Source organism: Argentina silus (genome assembly GCF_951799395.1).
Source record: "Argentina silus genome assembly, chromosome: X".
NCBI lineage: Eukaryota > Metazoa > Chordata > Actinopteri > Argentiniformes > Argentinidae > Argentina > Argentina silus.
In genome coordinates, this window is record NC_139653.1 from 25,444,951 (window position 1) to 25,464,950 (window position 20,000).

The window sequence follows — 20,000 nt, forward strand, 5'->3', positions numbered from 1 at the left end:
GATATGAATGTTGCAAATGAACAGAAAGAGAGAGAGAGAGATAGAGAGAGAGGAAGAGGAAGAGGAAGAGAAAGAGAGGAAGAGGAAGAGGAAGAGAAAGAGAGAGAGAGAGAGAGAGAGAGAGAGAGAGAGAGAGAGAGAGAGAGAGAGAGAGAGAGAGAGAGAGTGAGAGAGAGGGGGGGTGCTCATTATTGTAGTCACACAGGGGTATCTTATGAAACATGTCAAGGCATTTTAACGAGAGGATGCTTCAGTGTGTCGGCCACACTTCACGTCCACACTTCACACTTAAACCAACAAATAGCGGTGTGTGTGTGGTGTATGTGTGTGTGTGTGTGTGTCTGTGTGTGTGTGTGTGTGTGTGTGTGTGTGTGTGTGTGTGTGTGCGAGAGAGAGAGAGAGAGAGAAAGAGAGAGAGAGAGAGAAATACTTTGTTGACAACAAAGCTGATGAAACATTGCAAATAACGTATTTTTCAACTTTACATGAATTTCTGAATTGAATTCCTTAACGAAAAAGAATCAGGGTCTCAGGAATTGGTCTGGAGTCCTCTCCTTCATGAACCCTCATTGAATTCTCAGTCATACCAGTACTTAACATGGTTTGTTTGACCAACCATGTCTAAAAAATGTATGTAACAGATGGTTCAACGTATATCACATTTTGTCCTTAACCCTAACCCTAACCCTGGGAATACTCAGGTACATCTGATGTTGTCTGTGTGACCCATAACAAATTAGAGCCTTGTGCGTTGAAGCCATGCTTTGAGCACATAGATATGGGGAAATCTAAACAACTGTGGCGGTCGAGGAGAGATGAGCATATAAGAAGGATATGTTCAAGTTGTTGGTGAGAGAGTTTTGGGAGCAGGAGCTTCCCGTAAACAACTGTTCTATTCACCTAGGGTATGTTGCTAGGGTATCACCTAGGGTATGTTGCTAGGGTATCACCTAGGGTATGTTGTTGCTCTCTCCTTGCAAGTTTGTTTGTTACTGGTATTTTATTGTGACTCTTATATGATTCTTATATGAATGGTAATCGATTATTAATTAATTGATTGAAATTATTGTAACACTGGCGTCTTTCTCATGTCCTCTATTTCAAGGGAAACAATTTATTCCGAAAATGGGACTGAACCCTTCTTTGTCAGCTGAGAATAACACTTGACCAAAACAACGGCCAAATGTAAGACCATTTGGTTTTGTGTGTGGCTCAGTTGAAAAGGTAGTACGACCCTCAAGCAGGTATTCTGTGAGTAAAATAATAATAAACATTAGTGCTTAATTTGGACATTATATGAATCTGTCCCATTACTTATGGTGCCCTGAAATAGGGGGGTTATGTATAAAAAGTGTTGTCATTTCTATATGGTAAAACCAATATGTACCATGAAATAAAAGATGAGAATCACTACTTTAACCTCATAGTATGATCCAGCTATCAGTTGACTATTAAGTATTGGTGAATATACTCAGACATTAGCTGTTGAGTTTCTGCATGCATGAACGATTCGAAGAGGCAGCCACCAGAGACAGAAAGGTGAAAATGGGTGAGTCTACTACCCTAGAACACCTCTGGCAGTAACAGCATGTTTATATGCAAACAGAGTGTCAGTTAGGACACTATTTTAGATATGGTTCGTAATTGACCTCAAGGAGGTATTCAATAAGACCCGTGCTGCCTCTCTGCCTCCTCATCGGTCCTACAACTGCGCTATAGACTTGCTCCCAGGAACTTCTCCTCCTAGAGGACGCCTCTATTGCTTATCGGCCCCTGAGAGGGACGCTATGAGGGAATACATTGACTCCTCCCTTGCTGCTGGTATCATTCACCCATTCTCCTGCTGGGGCTGGCTTCTTCTTCGTTGACAAGAAGGATAAGATGCTTCGCCCCTGCATCAACTATCAAGACCTGAATGATATTATAATAAAGAACAGGTATCCCCTCCCTCTAATCATGTCTGCTTTTGAACTTTTACAAGGGGCTAAGATCTTCACTAAGCTCAATCTCCGAAATGCCTATCATTTAGTTAGGATAAGGAAGGGGGATGAATGGAAGATGGCCTTCAATACTCCTAGTGGCCACTATGAATACCTGGTTATGCCTTTTGGACTCACTAATGCTCCAGCTGTGTTTCAGGCTCTAGTGAATGACGTTCTCCGAGACATGTTGAACCAGTTTGTCTTCATTTACCTAGATGATATCCTCATCTTCTCCCCGGATGAGGACACTCATATCCGGCACGTTCACCAGGTTCTCCAGCGCCTCCTCTAAAACCAACTCTTTGTGAAAGCAGAGAAGTGTGAGTTCCATGCATCCACCACTTTCCTTGGATTCATCATCTCGGAGGATAACATTTAAATGGATCCTGCCAAGGTTAGTGCGGTTGCTGAGTGGCCCACACCAACCAGTCGAAGTTAGTACAGCGTTTTTTGGGCTTTGTTAATTTTTATAGACGATTCATCAGGAACTTTAGCACTGTTGCCGCCCCACTGCATGTCCTCACCTCTTCTTCGGTCAAGTTCTAGTGGTCTCCCCAGGCAGACCAGGCTTTCCGGTGACTGAGGGAGAGCTTCACCTTGACACCTGTCCTCACTCTTTCGGATTCCTGTCAGCAGTTTGTTGTGGAGGTGGGTGCCTTGGACATGCGTGTCAGAGCTGTCCTCTCCCAACGGTCTCCAGAGGACAACAAGCTTCATCCCTGCCCCTTCCTCTCCCGGAAACTCTCTCCTGCCGAGAGATCCCCAGATCCCAGATGCCCTGAGGGTACCCTACCTTCCTTGTTCCATCAAGCCGACGAAGGAGAGTCCGCTGGTTCCTGTGTCCAGGCCCCCCCCACCCCCCTGGGTCATTGATGGAGGACCGGTATATACGGTTAAGCGGCTCCTGGCAGTTTATCGTCAAGGTCGTCTGTACCTGGTGGACTGGCAGGGGTATGGGCCTGAGGAGAGGTCTTGGGTTCCCACCAGGAACATCGTGGACCCTGACCTCATCTGGGAGTTCCACTGGGCCCATCCTGACCTGCCTGGGATGTCAGGTGCCAGGGGTACTGTAATGTCTCGTCCTGTTTCTTAGTTTATGTTTGTCTTTGTTTCATATTATTCATTTATTGTTACCTGTTTATTTTTGTTTCCTGTTTAGTTTTTCCTGACCTCATTTCAGACACCACCTGCTCTTGTGTGTTTCCCGCCTGTGTGATTGTCTAACCTGCCCTGATTGGCTTCACCTGTTCCTCATCATCCTTCTCTGTGTATTTAGTCTGTGTGTTCCCCTGTCTCTGTGCCAGTTCGTCTTTGTACCTTTGTGTCATATGTCTCAGCATTTCCTAGTGATAAGTATTCCTGGTTTTTAATCTCCGAGTGTGTTTCTGACGTTGCCTTTTTGCCTACCTCTTATCGGATTATCTGCCTGCCTTTTTGTACTGCCTACCTGTGTACCAAACCCTGCTTTGCCTACCCCCTTCCTGGATTATCTGCCTACCCACTGACTGCCTACCTGTGTACCAAACCTTTTTGAAAGACTATTCTATTGGATTTAAGTTTTTGTCTCCGAGTCGTGCATTTGAGTGCTCTGCCTGTGTATAACAGTCATTACAATTTTTCCACAGAATAAAAATAATTCTATTATCTGTGATATGCCAGTCAGGTAAACACAGAGGGAAAAACAGTTCTACTTGTACCAATTAAACAAAGACAGGGCCCTTGACTCAGATAAATACAAATTAGGAATTATTATGTCACAAAATAGGAACAGGAAGTGATTGGACATGGGAGTTCTAATCGTTTCATTTGCTTCCATTCACTGTGAGGAGTTCTAATTGGCTGCCAGTTTACATACATTTCCTGCATAATCTCACTCAAGCATAGCACTCTAGCATGGACCAAAACCCTCAGGGAATATCACAATTCCCAATCGAACACTTCCCATCTCTCCCAGCCCCCTTAGCACTTGAGTTCAGCAAGAGCTGGAGACACAGTGGCCTGTTTTTACTGGCCAGCCATGTTTTTTGATGTGTCCGTTTTCAATAGCCAGGCTCTGATCATCTATTTGGTTCAGGTTTGCCTTTGTTTGGGGTGTTTTACTCTGATTAGGTATTGTGCCAATTTTAATTCTCTGTCCAATTTTCAAATGCATTCCAATTTGTCTTTCTCTCTCCCTCTCTCTTTCCCTCTCTTTCTCCCCCCCTTCTCTCAACCTCCCTCCCTCCATCTCTCTCCCAACCTCTCTCTCTCTCTCTCTCTCTGCCAGGCTGCGATTTCCAGAGGCTAGGGTGCCAGAGAGAGGCCTCATAATAAAATGTCTGCTAAGATCCTTTCATATAACATTAACAAGAGGAGAGGAGGAATGGTTTGGTGCATCATCACCACACTAAAACCAGGGGGAATGGGCCAACTGAGACTTCCACTTTTTGGTATCATTCTCTCTCACTCCCCCCCCCCCTCCCTGCCTCTCTCTCCATCCACAGTACAACTGCAGGAGGATATGAGTCCAAAGGGACTTCTTGGTTCATTTTAAAGGATGGGGACAACAGATGCTCACAGACCTGCTAGTGATTCCTCTGTACTGCAGAATAATACACCACTCTGAATGGTGCTGTACCATAGCTCCCTGTAAAAATTACACTATTTTTATAGTGAGAGATATTCTGCACTAAGCTTCTTTGATAGCCATGATATCAGCCCTCATAAGCAACATGTATGGAATTATAACCATCCATCCATCCATCCATCCATCCATCCATCCATCCATCCTACAAACATACATACATACAGTACATAAATACATTCCAGGGGAGGCTGGTGGAGGTAGAAATTGGAAGATGGGCTCATTGTAATGCATGGAATGAAATGGTGTGTTTGATACCATTCATCATTTCATCCTCGATTTCTACCTCTACCAGCCTCCCCTGAAATACATACATACATACATACATACATACATACATACATAAAACTCTCACTCACTAAACTGTCACTTATAGTGTAGATCTATGCAGCAGCTCCAGTGTTTGACAACATCATATCAGCTCTCATTACCGCAGTGTTTTAAATGACCGCCTTGCTAAGGGATCAATACACTCTGGCAGTCACGGCATAGATTTTATATTTTGTCATTTAATAACAAGATAGATCTTAGGATGATTACAGGTCCTTGTTTGAGAGTTTATAAACAAGACTGTGATTGGTTTATGATTAGTATTATCAGTAATTTGATACGGTGTGTGCGTGCGTGCGTGCGTGCGTGCGTGTGTGTATGTATGCGTGTGTGTGTATGTGTGTGTGCGTGTGTGCGTGTGTGTGGATAAGTGCATGCATGTGTGTTTATGGAGTCTCTAACCCTATAGGCAATAATGAGACAAAGTGCTAAGGAGCACTAGATGGGAGTTGACTGTGTTAGTGAGTAAACAGTGAATGAGTCCATTCATTCATCTCTTTCTCCCTGCCTGTCTCTCCCTCTCTTATGTAGCAGACTCAAGCAGAGTAGAAAATAGGGGGGGGCCTTCCACACCATGAACAAGTGAGAGAGCAGAGAAGAAGAGAAGAAGAGAGGAAGAGAGGGGTCCAGAAACATGAGGAGTGGTGACAGTGGAAGAGGGAGAGACATCTTCCAGAGCCTACACCTGTTTCTGTGATGCTGCCCAGAAAAAAATAAAAGAAAGAAAGAAAGGAGGAGGAGAGAAAAGACTGTAAATGACTCCTTAAATTCATCCACAGCTGGGTTTGTGTGGTGTGTGTGTGTGTGTGTGTGTGTGTGTGTGTGTGTGTGTGTGTGTGTGTGTGTGTGTGTGTGTGTGTGTGTGTGTGTGTGTGTGTGGCAGAGTAGTTTTGAAATGCAACCATTCTGTGTGTGTCTGGTAAAGTTTCTCTCTCTCTCTGACAATGGTGGCCAGAAGTGGAAGCAGCAGGATGAGGAGGATTCCTCACAGAACCCCCTCCTCTAGGAACGGCACCTGATGGCACAGGACGCCCAGGGTGGAGACGACAAAACTCCCGGACCAGGACCAGATTCAGGACGTCCCGGGCTGGAATCCAAGACCGCTCCTCGGGCCCATACTGTGTAGGCAGGCTGGCCCTATTGATGTGCGGAGGCAGTGGCAGCCTCGTAGTGGTCTGGATGCCAGTCTGGGGCATGGGCTGGAAGCTGGTCTGGGGGACAGCAGGAGACGTGGAAGGAAGGATGAAACCAGCAGAGAAGAAGACACCACCCCCGGGGGAACAGGGACCAAGAATCAGGTCTACGGCACCTCTCACCGAAGACCTCTCCAAGGCCAGCACTTTTGAGGAGAATTCGGGACAACTCATGACGGTGTGGAGCCTGGAGGAGCTAAGAAGAGGGTCTAGGGAAGAGACAGGTAGCATGACAGGCGGGGCCCCACCCTATAACAGTGCTGAGGGGCCAATCAATGTGGGGGTTGTGACAGACCAGCCACGGGTGGCCAAGATTCACCGGAAACTCGGGAGAGTGGATGAGGTGGAGCTGGATGGTCTCTTGGTGTTGGCTGCCCCCAAATAAACAGAGGGGGATGGTGAGGTGGCAAACCTGTCCGGAACCCAGAGGTCTACCTCCAAGAGCAGTTATGGTTACAAGAGGATCAAGACAAGCCAGGGGAATCTTGAGTCGTTTGGCCAAGCCAATATCCATAAAGTTGCCAGCCGCTCTGAAGTCTACGAATACCCAGCTACTCCCAGGAGAGAGAGGCTGGCAACATGACACCAGAACCAGCAGATCAGGAGAGATGATAGCTGCTGTAATGATAGGACTCGCCACAGGTCTCCCCCTCCTGGGTGAGACTGGCCTTCCCGACAGCTCAGGACAGGAAGAGCAACATCACTCTCTCATTCGACGTTCAGGCTGAGAGAGTCCGGTTCTCCCCAGAAGAGAAGTTGTTCATGCCTACCGACCATGGCTTCTTGAATAGCCAGAGAGGTATGTAGTTGTTCTATATCTGCCAGTGTGGCACATACATGGTCCATTTCTGCTGTGTCCATGTTTGGTTTAGTCGTGCTGTAACAGGTAGTTTAAGTTGGACCCAAGTGCAGAGAGGAGACAGGACTCAGAGTTGCCAAAATCAAACATAACTTCACTTAAATAGTCACACGGAAACACATCCATAGAACAAAACGAAAACCAGGCTTATAAACAGGACAAAATAATAAGTCACAGGTCAGGTCAATTAACTAAACAATGGGTAAGGAAAATAATAAACAGTCTCTGGTGGCCAATGGCCAGAAGGGGAAGCAGCAGGATGAGGAGGATTCCTCACATTGATCATGTCTCCAGATGTCACCAACTTGCATTCACCAGCAGTGTGTACACCCAATCAGAGACTTGCACACTGTACCAGTAGACTCATATTTGCATGCCTCTGTAGGCGTATTCTGTATGTAGTCCAACTATAGCCTCATAAACATACTTATGTCTCACCTCAGATACAACACCCATATCCACCTGCCTGATATCACCTCTATATACAGGAAAACAAGGCTCCACCTGCCCAGAATGCTCCAGTACCATATACAGTACACACACACACACACACACACACACACACACACACACACACACACACACACACACACACACACACACACACACACACACACACACAAGACAAAACCTTAGGAATTGCAAACGGGCTGGGGTGTGTGCAAAAAGACCCATTCCAACAATTGATGTGAATTGATTGCATGGCAAATAAACAGTCTTTCAAAAAAAAAAAAAAAAAAATGTACGCAAACACACTCTAATAAAAGCTGAGAATATCTACTTTATAACAAATGTTTTATTTCAAATATAGAGTGTAGAGCCAAATGAAGAAAAAATGCTTCACTGTCCCATTACTTATGCAGGGCACTGTATGTGACTCCTAGTGCCTACTTCAGACCACTTCACCACACTATCCTGTGACAGTGAATGTTTGTGTGTGTGCGTGTGTGTGTGTGTCTGACAGTGATCCTTTGTTCTCCAGTCATCTTTAAATACTACTAACTGCAGCTAAACCCCTATGGGTCTGCCCAGCACAGCCAGCCAATGCTAGAGCAATTAATCACACACACTGGTCGTACCCACCCACACACGCACACACACACAAACACATGCATGCACACACACTCTCACGCATGCACACACACAGCAAACACCATAGCCATTCATCACATACAGACAGGGAGAGAGAGAGAGGGAGAGAGGGGGAGGGGGAAGTGAAATACTCACACCACCTGAAAATCTCTCTCGTCTCTTGCTATCGCTCTCTCTGTCTCTCTCTAAACAGGTGATGTTTATGCTCCGACCTCTGATGCAAGCTCAATAGAAACACTTCTCTTCCTCCTCATATATCCCATTCTCTCTCTGTGTGGGGTAGTGAGAGATGAGGTGGGTGTATGAGGTTAATATTATGGATGCACCGATACTTTTTCATTGCCGATACCAGTTCCGAGTACTGAGCTTCCAGTATCGTCCAATACCGAGTACTGATCAGATAAAAGGCTCTTCTTTTTTTTTTTTAAAAGCTATATACAAGCTCTGTGTGTGGATTCACATTTTCCTTAATCATGGTGAGCATTCTTCTTCATCCACTGTAGAAGTCTTCCTTGGCCTACCAGGCTGTTTTCAATTTCTAGACCTTCATTGACATCTCTTTTGTCTTCATGTTGACAGACACCAATAGCAGACTCCAATGGCAAACACAAAGCCTAGAATCAATACTAGACATTGAGAGCTCTCTTACGACTGCACAAATGATGTGACGTTACACACCTGACAAACCAGAAACACCTGTCAAGCCAATTATCCGATCACTTTTGGGTACCCTAAAATAAGGGGACTATGCATAAAAAGTAATTTCTGACTGGTGAAACCAATATGTACACAAATACCTATCGATCTACCTATCTAACCTGTAATCATGTGTCAGAGACTACCATCCACAGAAGACTTCACCAGCAATACTACACTGGCTACACTGCAAGGTGCAAACAACTAGTTAGCCACAAAAACAGGATAGCCAGGTTACGGTTTGCTAAAAAGTACCTAAAAGAGCCTGCAGAGTTCTAGAAAAATGTCTTGTGGACAGATGAGACAAATATTAGCAAGTACTAGAGTGATGGCAAGAGTTAAGCGTGAGGAAAAAAAGGAAGTGCCCAATATCCACAGCATACCACCTCATCTGTGAAATATGATTGGGCATGTATGGCTTCCACTGGAACTGGCTCACTTCTCTTCATTGATGATAACTGCTGACATACTGCCATAGCAACTAGGGAGTTTTAAAGTGAAAATTAGTATTTCTTCCACTATTTCCACAATTTATGAAATAAATAGACACTATACTAGTATGAAAAAACATACTATGAACATAAAATACATACTTAATGTATTTTGCCCCCTGATGCTAGAAAGCTACTCTGTTACTAGTATACAGTAGAAGTGCCTAGTCGCTAATCGTTACTAGGTAGCTTACCATTTAACACACTGTATCTGGTAGCCTAGCAACAAGAACACGATATAGCCACTACCTTCAATTCTGTCTTAGACAAAAACATGGCCAGAGGCTGTGGGTGGTCCCCCTTTTTGTCGATACCTTGGAAGGATAGTGACTTTAGAGAGGGACCAAAGGGACCAAAGAGATAAGCAGAACAGAGCTCCCCCTCTGTGTGTGTGTGTATGTGTGTGTGGGTGTTGGTGTGTGTGTGTAGAGACTATCCTTCCAGATGACTGAGTCCACAGTGATTGAGTTTAACTACAGATAAACGGGGACAGTAGAGTCTGACCCAGCCAGACCCACATCTCACCTGACTCTCCCCCTCCTCCCCCCTCTCTCCTGCCTCTCCCTAAACTCTGCCATGCCACAGACACTGTGCCATCACGCTGTGCCCCCAGTTAATCAACCCTCCCCTCCCCTCCCCTTGCATCACCCCCACCCCTCTACCTCCTTTCCTGCTCTCCACTAGTCAAACCCCCCGCCCTTTCTAACCAGCCCTCTGACTGCAACCTCCGATTGGCGCCAAGAACACAACGTCCGTTCTCATGCACTGTATGACAAAAAGCAAGCTGTATCTTGAATACACCATAATACACCACATACATTACAACCACTCTTACAACCCACCCTTGACCATCTCTCCTGTAACTAAATCCTACCACAACCTCTCTCCCCTGAGACACCTCAAACGGTCACTCTCTAACCCTCCTGAGACCTCAATGGAATCACACATGAATTTAACCACACTCAACAATTCACTAGTTCGGTTACTTTCTAGAGATGCCTATGCGTGGGTGTGTGAGAAGTATGATATGTGCTTTGGCTTTGATGCTACTATGGGAGGGCCAACCTCCAGCGTGGATCGCGGTTGTGTGAGACTTTCCCATCTGATGGGGCTATCCCTCGGCGTGGACCGAGGTTGTGCATAATCCCCCACACAAAATAAGACAATGATAGTGAGGTTGTGCTTTTTATATACTGGGTGGGGCTGATAAATTCAGCAGGTGCAGGTGTGTGGGGACGTTGCCTGAGTGTGTCATATTGTTGTTTGTAACTCTCCTCCCAAACCTACGTTATAAACTCCATTACCCCTGAGACTCTACCTCAAATGGCCACGGCTAAACTAGCTACACACGGTCAAACCTCACATGATCTGAATGTAACAATACTCCAAATGAGCACAGAAGGTAGATAGGCTCAAGATAGGCTGTGATCACATACGGTCATGGTCAACAAGACCAGACCCACATTTATCATTGCATTTAAAACCCTTACAGAGATGTTACTAAAATGACCACAATATTTCAAAGCAATTTTAACATACAATAGTTCCCCTATTGAAGATACTTGTACATAACTTTTCCAATATGGGTGCTTATTGTGGTTTACAGTAAAAAATAAATAAAATAATAATAATAATAAAAAAAAAGGGGGAAAAAAAGGGGGAAAAAAAGAGGAAGAAAAAAGGGGGAAAAAAATAGGGAAAAAAAAGAAAAATCTCTCAAATGAATACAACCCTGCCTTGGCTACAATCCTACAGATTTAATCTATTCAGACTCTGAATCTGGAATAAGAGGACTGAATCAGGCCAACAGCCAGAAGCATGACACATGTGTGTCAATCGCAACACAGGGCTTACACACATGAATGCACATGCCTATTTATATATACATCTACACATGTGGCTCTCAGTGCTTCTGTCTGATTGTCTGATGACTCAATCAGTCTCACCCTCTCTCAGGTCAAAGCTGTTTATACACAGATAACAACAAATAATCCAAGACGCACGCACGCACGCACGCACGCACGCACGCACGCACGCACGCATACACACACATTTGTGTATGCACAAGCATGTGCACATGTACAGAAACACAACTATTCCTCCCTCCCTCTCTTTCTCTCTCACTCTCTAAATTGTTTTCCCTCTCACACACCTACTTCTTTCCTCTCTCCTCTCCCAGACTTGACACCGAACACATTGCTGACCTAAATCTATCCTCTCCTCTCTCACCCACTGCCTTACAATGATGAGAGCTGACTATTGTCCTCTTCTCTCACACACACACACACACACACACACACACGTGCGCAAGCACACACACACACACGTGCGCACGCACGCACACACACACACACACACACACACACACACACACACACACACACACACACACACACACACACACACACACACACACACACACACACATACTGTACATATCATAGTGTGCACTATTTTCCCCACACTCATATCATACATTATGAATCTCTGTAGATAGTAGAATGGAGTGTGTGTGTGGTGTGAACTTTTGAGTGTGTGTGTGTGTGGTGTGAACTTTTGAGTGTGTGTGTGTGTGTGTGACTGCTGATATTAAATAACTTGATCAGGCCATCGATCTGTAGTTGTAAGCACAATTCTACCAGCACTTTCCAAAACACCCGCTCCAATAAATACACACACTCAAACTAACACATCCATTCAAATAAACAAACCTACACCTGTCAATACGCTAATAAAGTGATTGCACCACAATAAAAGAAGCTTGTGAAGACATGTTGGTTAGCAAAATACCCCACTCTTATACAAACGTACTGTAGTGAACAAAATTAACTATATCCAGAGATGGGCAAAGATACATCAAAATGTATCAAGTTACCAAATAAATATTAATACTAATATCACAGCGAAAAATTACCAGAAATGTTCAACAAACCGTTTTTTGTGTGCTGTCTTGGAATTAACAGAATTTAGTAAGATTCATCCTTATATGTTTTTATGTAAACAGCTGGGTTTCAACCAGGGACTTCTTGTATGGATGCCACAGACATAAACCGCTATACCAAGAGGACGTCCTTGTGGTACAAGGGATACATCTGGGCTTAGAAGTCACAGGCAGAGCTGCCTGATAACAAGAGCGTCAAGTCACCTGTGTCACATTAACCTACCTTTGAACTCACACCCATGGGGAGATCCACCCCATTGTAAACTGCAGGGTTTGAACTGGGGACCTCTTGGATGTGTTAGAATTGTCCAAGTATTCTATGTGCCCCTCACCTTTTGCATAGTAGCAACCTATCAATTTAAAACACAACACAGAGACTAAATAACACCAGGTGCTAGGGAAAGGGAGTAGAGGGACTAGGACTTGTGGCCTCCAAGGTCAAATTCCATTGCAAGTCTATATAGTTTCTCTGGGGGATGAGACTCAGAGAGAGAGACAGATAACCTGCTAGCCAGAAACATAATTTCTTTGTAACACTGAATAAAGTACCCTCCCCAAAAGACGTCAACCTTCAGATCTCTTTATTTCATCTCATTGCAAACCTTAAAACGATTGTGTTGCTGCGGAAGAAATTACACACATATATATATATATATAACAACTTGGTGCCATGACCCTGATTGCCCAGAGATACCCTCACTAGAACCAGAACCAGACTGGACTAGGAGTGATTGTCCTAACTGTGCACGAGTTGTGCCAGAAACTACTGTGTGGAGACAGATGAGCTGGCACCCCGCCAGATTCCCAGACTCTCCCTTTCTGCTATAAAACTAAAACAAAAAATGCCACCTAAAGAAAATAGCATTGATAAGCCCATGACTGAAAAAGGAGGCAGAGCCGTTCCTGATATACGTATCAGTAACAAACATACTTGATGATTTGGTTCTAGACGTCGGAAAACACCTACAATTAGATAAGACTAGAAGCAAGATAATTAGAAAATACAATGTAAAAATGTATGATAAAGGTTTATGGCCAGTAGACACTATTCAAAAAGCATGAGGCAAAATTCAGCTTATGAAAGCTGGAGAAGAAAAACACAGATGGTCATTGGTAGTGGTAGGAGTCATTTTGCAAGAACAGCGGAGCATGAATGAGCCAGGCCTGAAGCAGAGCAGAGGGCTGAAGTGCTCAAGGTGAAGCTCGAGACAGAATGCGCTCAAACCTGGAAATGGAGGGAGAAAACTAAAGAGAGACAAACGGAAGAGGGGAGATGAACAGAGGAGGAGCCAGCCCCTCCCCCACCAACCCTCTACCTTATGAGAGGACTCAAGCAAATGGCAGCTGCAGTGCCAGGCTTTGGAGTTTACAGCTCAGATTCATTCTCTTCCTCTGATGATGATGTTGTTGCAACAAAGACCAAAACCAAAACTAGTGCCTCCAGAAGCCCGGTGAGAACTTTGCGGACTTCGAAGAATGCTTCCATCAGACGTGGCTCAGACACAGAGGCATGCCTGCCATAACTTCAGACAACATTGACAGGACCATCAATGGAGGAGTCCTAAACTACCAACTGATGCAAGCAGTGAGAGAGGGACTCCGAAAGAATGTGGTCACCGTAAGCACAGAATGGAGAAATCCACATTATGGTGAACTCGTGGCAAGACTTTCACAACTGGATCATGACCTGGGAACAGGAAGTTCCACAAAGGTCAGAGCCATCTTGAAGAACCAAAATCGAGCACCCAGATGGGAAGTAGAGTGTCGCTACTGCAAAAGACCTGGACATTGGAAGGAGGGCTGCAAGAAAAGAAAATGGCAGGAATCCCAGAGGGGAAAAAACAACATCCCTGACAATCCAAACTACTCTCAAAACCAATCAACCAACTCAAACTCCATGCTTCAACCAATTGTTCAATTCTCCCAGCTGTCCCTGGAGCGACAGAGGGCTATGATGGCAGCTGTGGAGTGCTGTTGACTAGATGCTCTCTTCAGGCTGCCGTTCACGTGAGAACTGATGGGATATATGCTTCACTGGATGTCTGGGGAAGAACGATTTACTTCCTGGTAGACACTGGAGCTGAAATAACAATTATCCCAAGCAGCAGCCTTAAAGCAATCAACATCTCCTACACAGGAAAACACAGGGAGCGCATGGAGTAGGAGGGGGAAAACTGGAGCTCCACGAAACCAAGCCAGTGGAGATGGGAGTTGGACCAAAAAATTATGGATTGGGAAGCATCCCATTCTAGGACATGATATCCTGATCAAAATGAACATCATAGGCAAAAAGGTCTCATGGATAATTCGACAAATTCAGACAAAAACAGACTTTGTAAGACACAAAATCTGGTATACTGTTTACCGATGGGTCCTTCATGCTGGAAGACAGTGTGGAAGGCTGGATCGCTGTCACCACTGACAGCAAAGTAGCCCCTTGGGACCTCGGCACAGCAAGCGAAACTGCGGGCCCTCACTGAAGTATGCAATCTAGCACAAGGGAAAACCGCAAACATCTACACAGATTCAAGATATGCCTTCGTTGTGACTCATGACTTTGGAAAAAATTTGAGGAATCAAGGATTCCTTAATGCATTAGGAGCACCAGTCAAGAATGGAGACTTCTACTGGTGGCCCTGCATAAACCTGAGCAAGTGTCAATAATCAAGACTAAAGCTCACACAAAAGCTGACATGGAAGAGAGCAAAGGCAACAACCTAGCTGATCGAGCTGCAAAGGCGGCAGCAAAACGAACTGCAACTCCAGCCCTGCAGGCAGTGTACACCATCGATACCCTGAAACACATCCAACAGATGCAGAGAAGTGGGAAATATGGTCCTGGATGGAATCGGGAGCCAAACTGGACACAGATGCTTTCAGGAAAGAGGCAGAAAGAGTTGTATCTCAGTGCCCTATGTGTCAGAAAAATAACAACCAAGGAAGAGTCACGGTGTAACAGCGCATGACTCCAGCATCCTCAGGACCTTTTTGACACCTCCAGGTGGACTACTCCCGAAGTATGGGGGTATCAAGATGTGTTGGTGGTCACTGACAAATTTTTTCGATGGGTGGAAGCTTCTCTACCAAAAAGAGAACTGCTTTACATACAGCCAAAGTGCTAGTCAAAGAAATCATTCCACGTTGGGGTTTACCAGAACAAATAGACTCTGACCAAGGCTCTCATGTTACTGGAAGAGTCTGCAAAGAAGTCAGTAGGATGCTGGAAGTAAAGTGGTCACTCCACTGTCCCTATCACCCTCAATCATCTAGGCAGGTGGAACGAATGAATCGAGACCCGCCAAAATGCATCAGGAGAGTATTAGAGCAACACACAATAATACCACATGACCGAGCCTCCTGAGGGGGACATACTATCGTACCAGGTCAATGGGCTATGATACACAAACCACAGAAAGTTATCTATCAGGTTTTGTTGATAACCAACACAGCAGTTAAAGTACAGGGGAAATCAAAATGGATACACGCCAGTCACTGTAAACTTGTTGATCATACTGGGGTGGATCAAGCCATGGAGCTACAGAACCATGAGCAATAGGCTATGGGGGCCTACTCCGGGTGAAGATGGTGTTAATGGGGAATCATTAATTTGATGTCACATTGCATCCATCCTGGTCTACCTCAGATAGGGAAATGTATTATTTTTATATGAGCAATAATAACAACACCTTAAAAAGAACGTAGTTACTGCTATTCCTTTTTATCTGTCCTTTCAGGTGGAGTTGTCCAAATCAGGGTGAGCTGTGAGCTGCACCAATTCCAACTGACATCACTCCTGGAACTTCAACATTACCTTGTCACCTATCAAGTGTCCTTCAGAGACGACTTGATAGATCAGTGGACTGAAAAACACATTTTATGGAAAGTGATTTTACGCATACACAGTAGAACAACAGTGTAGACTGAAAGTCATCAATACTGGAATGACGAATGCTTGGTAAGTGCTTGGTATGCCTTAAAGTTTGACAACCTTGGTATTTGTTAGAAGTATCTGTGATTAATTTTGACATGCTTTTTTGTCATTTGTCATTTTTGTCATTGTTTTGTAACATCGAGTAAATACCCTCTCCAAAAGACATCGACCTTCAGATCTCTTCATTTCATCTCATTGCAAATCTATTGTGTTGCTGCGGAAGAAATGACACATATATCGAACAGATGCCACAGACGTACAGTAAACTGTAGTCTTACTAAATCAGACTCTGCTGGGTTCCGAGATTAACTAAACCGTTATACCAAGAGGACATCCTCATGATACAAGGGTTACATCTGGGCTTAGAAGTCGCAGACTTATAGCCTTGTAATGTCTTATAATTAGAGTGTAATTTCTAATCACCTACGCTACATTTATACCATTTAAAAAATTAATATAAGATTTAAGACACTACAAGGCTGAAAATGTTGAGAAGTGAATTTAAGACTTCAATGGATACAGTACCCTGTTTTCATTTAAGGGAACTAGTTATCAATCGATTAATTATTTTCTATCAGAACTGGGCAACTCAGATCCCTGTTGAAAAGTAAGAAAAGTAACACAGGAGACATCATCACTCAACCTGACGTGTTACTTTTTATGAAATGGCTATACAATTCAGGTCTAAAATAACAATGTTATTATTATAAATGTTACAAATTCAGAAAGAGAAAGAAAGAGAAAGAGAGAAGTCTGTGTGCTGGACATATAGTCCTGTATGGCTAGATATACACTCACCGGCCACTTTATTAGGTACACCTTACTAGTACCGGGTTGGACCCCCTTTTGCCTTCAGAACTGTCTTAATTCTTTGTGGCATAGATTCAACAAGGTGCTGACAACATTCCTCAGAGATTTTGGTCCATATTGACATGATAGCATCACGCAGTTGCTGCAGATTTGTCGGCTGCACATCCATGATGCGAATCTCCCGTTCCACCACATCCCAAAGGTGCTCTATTGGATTGAGATCTGATGACTGTGAAGGCCATTGGAGTACAGTGAAGTCATTGTCATGTTCAAGAAACCAATTAGAGATGATGTGAGCTTTGTGACATAGCGCGTTATCCTGCTGGAAGTAGCCATCAGAAGATGGGTACACTGTGGTCATAAAGGGATGGACATGGCCAGCAACAATACTCAGGTAGGCTGTGGCGTTTAAACGATGCTCAATTGGTACTAAGGGGCCCAAAGTGTGCCAAGTATCCCCCACACCATTACACCACCACCACCAGCCTGAACCGTTGATACAAGGCAGGATGGATCCATGCTTTCATGTTGTTTAGGCCAAATTCTGACCCTACCATCTGAATGTCGCAGCAGAAATCGAGACTCATCAGACCAGGCAGTTTTTTCAATCTTCTATTGTCCAATTTTGGTGAGCTCTTGCAAATTGTAGCCTCAGTTTCCTGTTCTTAGCTGACAGGAGTGGCACCCGGTGTGGTCTTCTGCTGCTGTAGCCCATCTGCTTCAAGGTTCGATGTGTTGTGTGTTCAGAGATGGTCTTCTGCATACCTTGGTTGTAACGAGTGGTTATTTGAGTTACTGTTGCCTTTCTATCATTTCAAACCAGTCTGGCCATTCTCCTCTGACCTCTAGCATCAACAAGGCATTTTTGCCCAGAGAACTGCCGCTCACTGGATATTTTCTCTTTTTTGGACCATTCTCTGTAAACCCTAGAGATGGTTGTGCATGAAAATCCCAGTAGATCAGCATTCTGAAATACTCAGACCAGCCTGTCTGGCACCAACAACCATGCCACGTTCAAAGTCACTTAAATCACCTTTCTTCCCCATTCTGATGCTCAGTTTACACAGCAGGTCGTCTTGACCATGTCTACATGCCTAAATGCATTGAGTTGCTGCCATGTGATTGGCTGATTAGATATTTGCGTTCACAAGCAGTTGAACAGGTGTACCTAATAAAGTGGCCGGTGAGTGTATGCAGCTGATCACAACTTAGTATTTTGGCGATGATTTAGCATGTTGGAGAGAGGGTCATGATGAATAAGTGTGGTGCAGAAGAAGTCGACTTTTCTTTAACCAAGGCTAAAGCATATATACAGTGCCCTCCATCAGTATTTGAAAGGGCTCTATACTCCAATAGTTTTGGATTTACAATCAAAGTAGAGATTCTCAGCTTTAATTTAATTCTCAGCTTTCAATGATTAATGTTTTTTTCTTTCACGTTGGTCTCACCATTTAGACTCAAATATTTTTTAAACATACTCCCCTATTTCAGAGCTCCAAAAGTATTCATATAAAAATAAAAAAACATATAATGTCCAAATAAAGCACTCATGCTCAACAATCCACTGCCTGCAATAACTACCTGAAGTTTTTGACCCATTGACCCCACCAGACGCTGAGTAAATACTCTTGTGATGCTCTGTCAGGCCTGCAGCCATCTTCAGTTGTTGTTTGTTTTGAGATATTTTGCCTTACGTTCCCTGTTCAGCAAATTAAATGCATGTTCAATTGGATTTAATTCTGGAGATTGACTTGGCCAGTCAAGAACCTTCTACTTCTTGGCCCAGAAAAACTCCCTAGTTGCTATGGCAGTATGTTTTGGGTCATTGTCTCACTGTATGATGTGCTATGAATGAATTTAGAGGCATTTGCTTTCACTCGAGCAGACAATATGTTTCTGTACACTTCAGAATACATTCTGCTTCTGCCATCAGCAGTAACATCAATTAAGACAAGTTAGCCGGTTCTAGTGGCAGCTATACATTTCCAAAGCATAACACCCCTTTCCACCATGTTTCACAGATGAGGTGGTACATGATAATATTCATCGTATCTGTCCACAAGAAACTTTTTCCAGACCTCTGCAGGCTTTTTAGGTACTTTTTAGTCAACTGGAACCAGAAACATCTTTTTGAGGATTTCAAGGATTGCACCTTGCAGTGAAGCCTCTGTAGTTCGACTGGTGATTTCTTCTGCAGATGGTAGTCTCTGGCACATTCACGCCTACATTCTGGAGTGTTCCTGATCTGTGGGACAGTTGTTTTGCGTTTCTTCTTAATTATGGTGAGCATTCTTCTGTCATCCACTGTAGAATTCTTCCTTGGCCAACCAGCCAGTTTGCGATTGCTGAGCTCACTTCTTTTTAATTATGTTGATTTTTGGCATGCCGAAGGTTTCGGTTTCGGCTATGTTTCTGATCGTTTTTTCCAGCCTAACAATGGCTTCCTTGACTTTCATTGACACCGCTTTGGTCTTCATGCTGACAGACACCAATAGCAGACTCCAAAAGCAAATGCAAAGCCTAGAATCAATACTAGACATTGACAGCTCTCTTATGCCTGCACAAATGATGTGACAGAACACAACTGCTGTACCTGTCAAGCCAATTTTCCAATACTACTGGTACTACGACGAGGACTATGTATCAAAAGGGTTGTAATTTCTATGGTGAAACCAATCTGAAAAAAGAAAACATTAAATTAAAGGTGATGATCTGTACTTTAACCTCATCGCAATTGTTTGATTTAAAATACAAACTTTTGGAGTATAGAGCTAAAAGAAGACAAAATGCTTCCTCTTTCCAATACTTATTGAGGGCACTGTAGATAAACTGCAGTAACGTCAATGGGTTATCAATGGGTACATCGTTATTTTGTTTGGATTTATTTTTGTTCTGACGTTTAGTCATTGCCCTATTGGATACATGTAGTGTCATTTATTCAGATTCTGTGCAAATCCTTTTTCATTACTATTTATGACAAGCTCATAATCTGTCTAGCTGTTGAAAATATACCAAGCAATTCGTTTTGATATGGCCACAAGATTTTATGTTA

At 43.9% G+C, this 20,000-nt stretch overlaps 1 protein-coding gene across 3 annotated transcripts in view; it reads right to left on the reverse strand.

The window, feature by feature from the left end:
- Positions 1-20,000, reverse strand: part of gria4a (glutamate receptor, ionotropic, AMPA 4a) — a gene marked incomplete at both ends in the record, with an annotated part of 73,332 nt that overhangs the window by 43,949 nt on the left and 9,383 nt on the right. The window lies entirely within an intron of this gene.